At 41.7% G+C, this 8,365-nt stretch overlaps 1 pseudogene; it reads right to left on the bottom strand.

Annotated features, from left to right (window-relative positions):
• Positions 1–238: 238 nt before the first annotated feature.
• Positions 239–1,103, bottom strand: LOC122122051 (annotated as a pseudogene).
• Positions 1,104–8,365: the final 7,262 nt, after the last annotated feature.

Raw genomic sequence — 8,365 nt, 5'->3', positions numbered from 1 at the left:
TTACAGAAAGCAACAGAGAAATTAATTTTCTTTTCTGACTACTGAAAAGTGGAAATATGCTCAAGTTTACCATTTAAAGGAACAATAGACGTTTCAAATATCTCTGTCTAAACTTTGGTTTTCTTAAAAAAACACACAAAAAAAACAGTTCATCACAAAAAGAAATATAAGTTGAGGCTGTAGCCAGGTGGTTTTCTGTCCGTCGCAGTCTTTTGTGCAAAGTAAAGCATATTGGAGCTCCAATTTAACTGATGCTGTGGGGTTTACTGGCTCTGCATGCCGAGGTAGTGCTAGTAATCCATGCCCTTGCTGTCGAAGCCTGGGAGGGGCTGACCATACTTGTCCACGCACCAGCAGAAGCCCCGCTTTCTGCCTTTGGAGGGGTGACACTGCTTCTTATAAAGTCCTTCCTTGTCGCAGTTCGGGATGTGCACACCCCTGGGACTCAGCACATTGAGGAACTTCAGGTGATTCAGGGTATCTTCCATCTCTCTAAGGCAGGGACCATATTCTGTCTCCCGTTTGGACTCTGAGGAGAAGTTATGGGTGTCCGTGCTCTGGGACTCATAGTCGACTTTGTAGCGCTGGCAGTCCTTCGCGTGACCTTTCTTGATGGTGTCCAGCTTTGCGTGAATGGAATGGAACTTGGAGTCAGGCACCCTATGTGTGCTCAGCGGGGCAGGTTCCCCCTGCCTTGGTCCTCCTCCGACTCACTAGCATTTCCTGAGGTGGAGGGCACCAGCAACAGGTAGGCGCTCAGGTGGCCGGGGACAATGGAGTTGGCGCAGAACCTGGAGCCGTAGAGCAGCACCCAAATCGGCCGGTTCAGCCGGTGGCAGCTGCAGCTGAGCCCTCAGTTGCAGGGTTCGGTGTAGACACGGCATGGCTGGCCCTCGCGCAGTGCTCATGTCAGGCAGCAGCCACAGCCTGGCTCGCACACCAGCTTGGAGCACGCGGGCGTGGCAGGCGGAGGTGTGCACTGGGCCAAGGAGTTCGCATCACAGGGCTCTCAGCGCACGATGGGGCCGAGTTACCGGTGGCCCGCGGAGCAGGGCCAGGGCAGTGAGCAGAGCTGCCCAGAGCGTGGGGCGCACCTGATGCATGGCGCCCATAGCAGTGGCCAAATGGAGTAAGCGGTTATCGGGTCGAGGCACGTGGTGCGAGATTGCGGGATCTGGAGCACAACTACCGGTGCTCGGCATGCAGCTGCCCAGCTCGCACCTCAGTACCTATAAGTTCTAATGTCACCCTTATTCTGTCTTATAGTAGATTGACTGATTTTAATGTAGTTAATCCATTTTGAGTTGATGTTAGTGCAAGCAGAGATCCACTTCTAGTTTTCTGTCTATGGATGTCCAGTTTTCCCAACACCAATAGTTGAAAAGGCTATTATGTGTGTGTATGTGGTGTGTGTGTGTGTGTGTGTGTGTGTGTGTGTGTGTGCGTGTGTGTGTGTGTGTGTTTGTAGGTCGTGGGGCTTGAACTCTAGGCCATGGAGCTACCCCTCAGCATTTCATCTCCAGGCTAGTACTTGAACCAATATTCCACTTCCCATTTTTTGTGGTTTATTGGAGCTAAGAGTCTCATGGACTTCCCTGTCGCTGCTGGCTTTCAAAAACCATCCTCAGATCTCAGCCTCTGAGTAGCTAGAATTAAAGGCATGAGCCACAGGGACCCAGCAAGGCTATGTTTTTTTCACATTACATCATTCTCTCTTTTGTCGAATATCAGATGATTGTAAGTATGTAGTTTTATTTCTGAGTCTTTTAATCTTTTTTAATATGTTTTATTGTAAAAATAATGTACAAAGGGGTTACAGTTACATAAGTTAGGTAATGAGTTCATTTTCTCTCAAGCATTGTTACCTCCTCATTTGTTTTTCCCCTACCATCCCTACCCTTCCACCTCCACAACTATTCCATTCCATCCCCACTCCCCACTTCCTGCCTAAATTGTAAAGTTCATTTTTGAACATAGTGTCTTGATCTCATTGTTAAAATGGGTCAAACTGTATCCCTAGTTAATCATTTGGTTTTTTCCCCTTCACCTCCCAAAGCTAGAGAAATGTATATACAAGATACAGGGCACCAACATCAAAGAAACAAAAAAAACCCACATAACTTAGGTTACAAGATTGGGTGAAAGAATGATGACTGTTGACTTAATTTGATAAATATTATTTAGTTTTTTAATGGTAAGGCTTATTAACTCAAAGGGGGAGCAAAAACATTCAGAATAATGGAATGTGGCTACTATTCATTTGATGTGTGTGTATAGATTATGATTAATAAAAATATATCTATTAATTCCCAGTGGTAGACTGCTATGCTAACTGGGAGGAGACTTTGGTAATGCCAGGGGTTTGAATACTGGTAATGAAGCAGAATATGAGGGGAGAGCATTTGCTAAGGATGTAACTTCCTAGGCTCATACCAAAAACATTGAAGTAGAATGCTAAGTGATGATCCACTGAGCACGAAATTTTATTTGTTGACATCTTTGTTTTGTGAAGTCCAGGGATTTGAACCTAGACACTGGGTGTTGTCCCTTAATTTTTTTCTCAAGGCTAGTGCTCTACCAGTTGAACCACAGCTTCATGTCTATAATTTTGGTGGTTAATTGGAGATCAGTCTTTCCAAATTTCCTCTTTGGGCTTGCTTCAAACCTGATCCTCAGGTATCAGCCTCCTGAGTAGCTAGCATTCCAGGTGTGAGCCACCAGATCCTGGCTAGAATCACATTTTAAAAGTATTCTCTAGGTGAATCAGATGTGTCTACTATTTGAGCACTTTGGTTCCAGTGGGTCATGTCAGATTTAGAATAACAGAATTTTTCTTCTTGTAACCCGCAGCATCCAATACCTATATAATTTATTCCGATCTTCATGTCTGATCTTTTTTTCTTTGTTGTACCTTTTTTTCTTACTTCACAAGCAAGCATGTCAGTGAGGTTTTCCTTTTCTGAAGCAAGTTACGTCCTTTCCCTTCACTGAGGGATGTACTTGCTGTTCCTATTGCCTGGAGTATCTGCTTCTAGGTAATTGCATGGATGATGGCTCTCAGATTAACTATCTCCTCCTCAGGGATATGTCCTCACATACCCGCTGTGAAGTTGTTGCCACAAAACTACCAATGTCATGCCTCTGATTTATAGAAATTTTCATTATGATTTCTGGTTTTCTTTTCAGCATGAAATTGATGAGGAGAGAGCCACATTCACTTGTTTCTCCAACACCTATAATAGTGCCTGGTCCTTAGTGCTCAGGAGCCTTGCATGGGGATCAGCCTTCTCCAGCTCAATGTTTCCTAGCTTCTGGTCAGGACAGCTCTTGAAGCTGATGTCTGGTGGCTAGCAGTCATTCCCTCTAGTTCTTTGTGCCTTGATGTGTTGCTTAGTCCACCTCAGAGCAAGATCAGTGCCTGACACCTATTTGCTGCTATGGAAAGATGGCTATGTCATCATACAAGTTATGGGCATTGTTTTGTGAAGCTGTGTGAGGAGACACATCACCACACAAGTTCTCCAAGGCAAGTGTCTCCCATGCCCAGGAGTGCATTCCACAACTCAGCATCCAAACTATCACCTACTCCCTGATGCATTCAGTGTATATTCCCATTTCCATTAAAAAAAGAAAAAATCAAGATATGCCTTTGATGATTTGTCCTTGAATTACTGAAACAAAGTATATAATTTGGGGGCTGGAAAGGTGGCTCAGTAGTAGAGTGCTTGCCTTGCATGAATGAGGCCCTGGGTTCGATTCCTCAGCACCACATAAGCAAAAAGAATATAAGCCGGAAGTGGCGCTGTGGCTCAAGTGGTAGAGCGCTAGCCTTGAGCTGAAGAGCTGAGGGATAGCGCCCAGGCCCAGAGTTCAAGCTGACAACTGGACCCCCCCCCCAAAAAAAGTATATAATTTTATGTATTTGTAAGTCTTTGTCCATCTCTCTTGAGCCCTGGGCATATTTCTATGTGTTTGCAGCTTGGGAAGGGAAATAAGGTTTAATTCAGGATAGTCAAGAACATTTTGGGAAGGAATGCCAACTTTCCATCTGATGTTCTAGAGATGGCCATCTTGGCACAGGAACTGAGTAGACTGTCATAGCATAAAAGGCTTGTCCTGATTTCTACTGACTTTCCTCTGGGGTCACAGAGTGTGATCTTACTGTATACGTGTTTCTTGGCTACACTCGAGGGACCAGGTCTCCTCTGAAACTCTAATGGCATAGGGGTAAGAGAAATAAAACTCAGAACCCAGCTTCCCACATCACTAAGATTACAGGCCTGAGTCTCATATACTAACTCATAACTGCCTTTTTATACATCGTGTAGCCTGTGTCATTATATTCACCTCATAGACAGATATACAAATATATGTTTATATTTATTCATTATTTATAATCAATGTTATATCTAGAAACACAAAAATATATATTCATATAATTATAATCAAAGTTATATTATCACTTTCCCCAATAATGTTTTACACTAATAATATGTGAAAAAAATACTTAAGATTGAAAAGGTTAAAAGCCCTTGCATTATGAAAAATCATATTCGATCTTATATATCATATAATATACTATATAAAATGTAATGAATAGAACATGTATTACCATATAACTGATTTAATTGCATCATGATTTTGTGTTTGTCCATCTATATAAGCCTTCTTTCTTCTATTGATAATGGCTTATACTTTCCAGTGTCGATATTTCCTATGTATTTTGTCAAATATATTCAGCACTAAGTAGAATTTTTATGTCAATGGAGCCAAATTTTTCTTCAATATTTCCCAAAGCACAATGAATATATATACAGATTTGAACTACTGTTGGAAGAAAGTCCCACATACCACTATTAGTATTGTAGCATTTGTCCCAATTGACAGAACAGCTTTCTAGGTCATCTGATCTGGTATGTCCTAGAGCTTTTGTAGACACCTTATCACCCCATGCAGGCATGGCCTGGCTTCCTTGCAACTCCCTGTGCATTTAACCGTTCCCATTATATCCAGTAGGGTCTCTTGTTCAGCCCCCTGTCACTCTATGTTTTCCCACACACAGAAGACATGTGCATGATGTTTTACATTGTAGGTTGAAAAAACCATATGTAAGACTCATGAATTGTATAACATAACATAAACATTGACATTTTAATAACGTTAGAAAAATAACCAGAATGATCATTTTACAACAATCAGGACCAAAAATAAATATAAAGATTTTCTAAAGAAGGGGGAAAGCAATCTCTATATCTGGATTGTATTCTAAGTTGCCTTCAGACACAAATTCTGCCTCAGAGTCCTCAAAAGGATCTACTTCCTTATTAAAGGCAGTATTTTCTTCCTGAGTCTAGGGAGGGACAGATCTTATTTCGCAATTGGAAATTGGATCCCCAGCAGCAGGACAGATTGGTCTGGATATTCTGTGAGGACAGATTGCCTTTCCTCAACTGAATCTAGACTTTGGACCTAACTTATTGGTTTTCCTGAACATAGACTGGAGTCATTTTCCATTAGCACATATTTACCTTGCACTCTAAGACCAATACTTTTTTACTGGTTTGGTTGTGATCTAGGTGAATTGTGAACATCAATGGAAAACATTCTGGATCATCTTCTTCCTTGGTGGTATGTGCAGGTACACCTACATCATATGTGGAGGTCAGAACCAGTGGGATGTCCACAGGACTCAAAACCTACTTGGGCCTTTCTACATATTGAAAAAAGCCTCTATGTTCACATGCTTTCTGGAGTCCAGTGTTGGCTTCCAATCTCCATCAGTCACCATAAGAGACATCACTGATGGGTTCTTTATCTGGAGTTCAGCAGGAAGTTCTCTACAGTGACACAAACATAAGAATGGAAATAGGTACAAGAGTCTTAGAGTAGACTCTAGAAGTTAAAGTTTGACTAAACTTCTATAGGATTTAATAGGAGAAGCTGTAGAACTTGAGTTTGGACTGAACACTGATAAGAAGGTAGGGTGTTTCTAATGAGTGGTTATGTCCAAGTTCTTTTAAAAAGGGAACAGACATTACCAGGCATAGAACATCCATAAAAGGACATTTTGTCAAGCTGGGTATTACAAAGGGCTCTTGGCCAAGCAGGCCCATCCCTTGAGACCTAGGTTCCATCCCTACTCACAAGCTCTAAGGCATCTAAACAAGGACTACTTACTCTTTTTCTTGGTCTCACGGGTCATTCGTTGCTTCAGGTGATCCAGAAGAATATGTAAGCCGAACAGCAAGTCTGAAGAGGGCGTGTTGAGCTTGTCATACTGTGTAAGTATATCAGGATGTCAAGTTTCTTGTGATCATAAAAATCATCAAGGTAGAAGTCCATCCAAACAGTTAAGATGCAACAATCGATGCTGTAGGCACATTGGTGACAAGGAAAATGAGAGTCTGCCCTCTCCATCCTCAGCCTTCTACCATAGAACCTTTCTGGCAGGACTAGAATTTTGGGAAGTGGGAAGAGACTCCTGGAAGCAGAATGCTCCTCACAACCCACTTCTAAACATTTCTAATACAGTCCTCCAAAATTCTCCCTGTGATGGGCAGAGAAAGTTGTTTCCCCACTGTATCTGACTTACTACACACAACCCTCCCTGTCATCGAGGGATTGTGATCCATGCAGGCCTGGTCATAAACAGAAAACCCTGTCATAAAAATGGCTAAAACAGCGCTGAACACAGGTGGCTCATGCCTGTAATCTTAGCTACTCAGGAGGCTGAGATCTGAAGATTCCAGTTCAAAGCCTATCTAGGCAGGAAAGTGTGTGAGACTCCTATCTCAATAAACCACTAGAAAACCAGAAGTGGCACTGTGGCTCAAACAGTAGAGCACTCGCCTTGAGCTGAAGAGTGCAGGGACAGTGTCCAGGAGCAGAGTACAAGCCACATGACCAACAAAAACCAAAGTGACTAAAGCAAAAAGAGCAGATGTATGGCTCACTTTGTAGAGCACCTACCTAAAATGTATGAAGCCCTGAGTTTAATTGCTAGGATTGAAAGGAGGAAAGGATATGAAGGAATGGAAGGAAGAAAAGAAGGGAGGGGTTTTGGTATAACCAAATACTGGAAAGATGTGAAGTATTAAATAAAGGTATCACAAGAATTTTATTTGAAAAGATACTGATTGTTTACTAAAAGGCAAATTATAAAATGTGGAATTCAGGTTAAAATACATGTTCAGTTTTGTTTGTCTGTAAAGTGATACTTACGTGCCTCTTTAGTTTAAAGTAGTAAATGAGTTTAAAAAATGGAAGAGTTGTTAGAAATGAATCATTATTTCTTATCACTTTTTCTGCTACATTCACCACCTACAAAACTGAAACAATGTTGATCATTTTAATTATTAATTTATTAATTTAATCTTTCATCTTTAGTGTATAGTCTATTGTGCACATAATTTAATTGTTTGAACTCTTTTTTGTTTGTTTTTTGTCCATCATGGGTCCTGAACTCTGGGCTTGGGCACTGTCCCTTAGCTCTTCACCTCTAGGATATCACTCTACCACTTGAACCACAGTGCCTCTTCTGGCTTTTCTGCTTATGTGGTACTGAGAAATCGAACCCAAAGTCTCATACATGCAAGGCAAGCACGCTACCACTTAGCCACCTTCACAGCCCTGAACTCTTTATTTTTTCCTTCAGACATGGGGCTTGAATACAGGGCATGGGTGCTGTCCCAGAGCTTCTTTGCTCAAGGTTAGCACTCTACCATACAAGTTTAAACCATAGTGCCATTTCTTGTTTTTTAGTGGTTAATTGGAAATAGCAGTCTCATGGGAACTTTTCTGCCCAGGGATGGCTTTGAACCACCATCCTTATTTCTTAGCCTCCTGAGAAGGTAGGATTACATGTGTGAGCCACCTGTACCCTTGTGCTCATTTTTTTTCTTTTAACTGTTATATAAGTTTAGATCCCCCACCCAAATACGTGCAAACTGAGATGCTAATTGGCTATAAATAAACCACTAGTTGAGGATGCTGAGATTACAAATGATGGCAAATTGTTTTAAACTTTTTTTAATATGTGAAGCTTGAACTGAGGGCTAGGTTGAAATTCCTGTTCTCTTGTGCTCAAGGCTATCACTCTACTAGTTTGGCTCACAGTGCCCCTTTTAGTTTCTTGGTAACCAGCTAATGAGATAATTGTCTCATAGACCTTCTTACCAAGGCTGTTATTAATCTTCGATTATCAGATCTCAGCCACCTGAGTTGTTATGATTACAGGCATGAGCCACAGGCACCAGTTTTTTAAAAAGCAACAACAAATTACTTTAGGGGAGGATGGAGAAAGAGAAGCTAGAGGCTAAACAAGCTCTCACATAGAAAATACTTGTAGTGTTCCAGTGAAGAGTCC

Source organism: Dipodomys spectabilis, unplaced genomic scaffold (genome assembly GCF_019054845.1).
Source record: "Dipodomys spectabilis isolate Male_0828 unplaced genomic scaffold, ASM1905484v1 ptg000203l, whole genome shotgun sequence".
Taxonomy (NCBI): Eukaryota; Metazoa; Chordata; class Mammalia; order Rodentia; family Heteromyidae; genus Dipodomys; species Dipodomys spectabilis.
The sequence above is the reverse complement of the archived record's forward strand: the minus strand, read 5'-3'. Positions and strand labels throughout refer to the sequence as shown.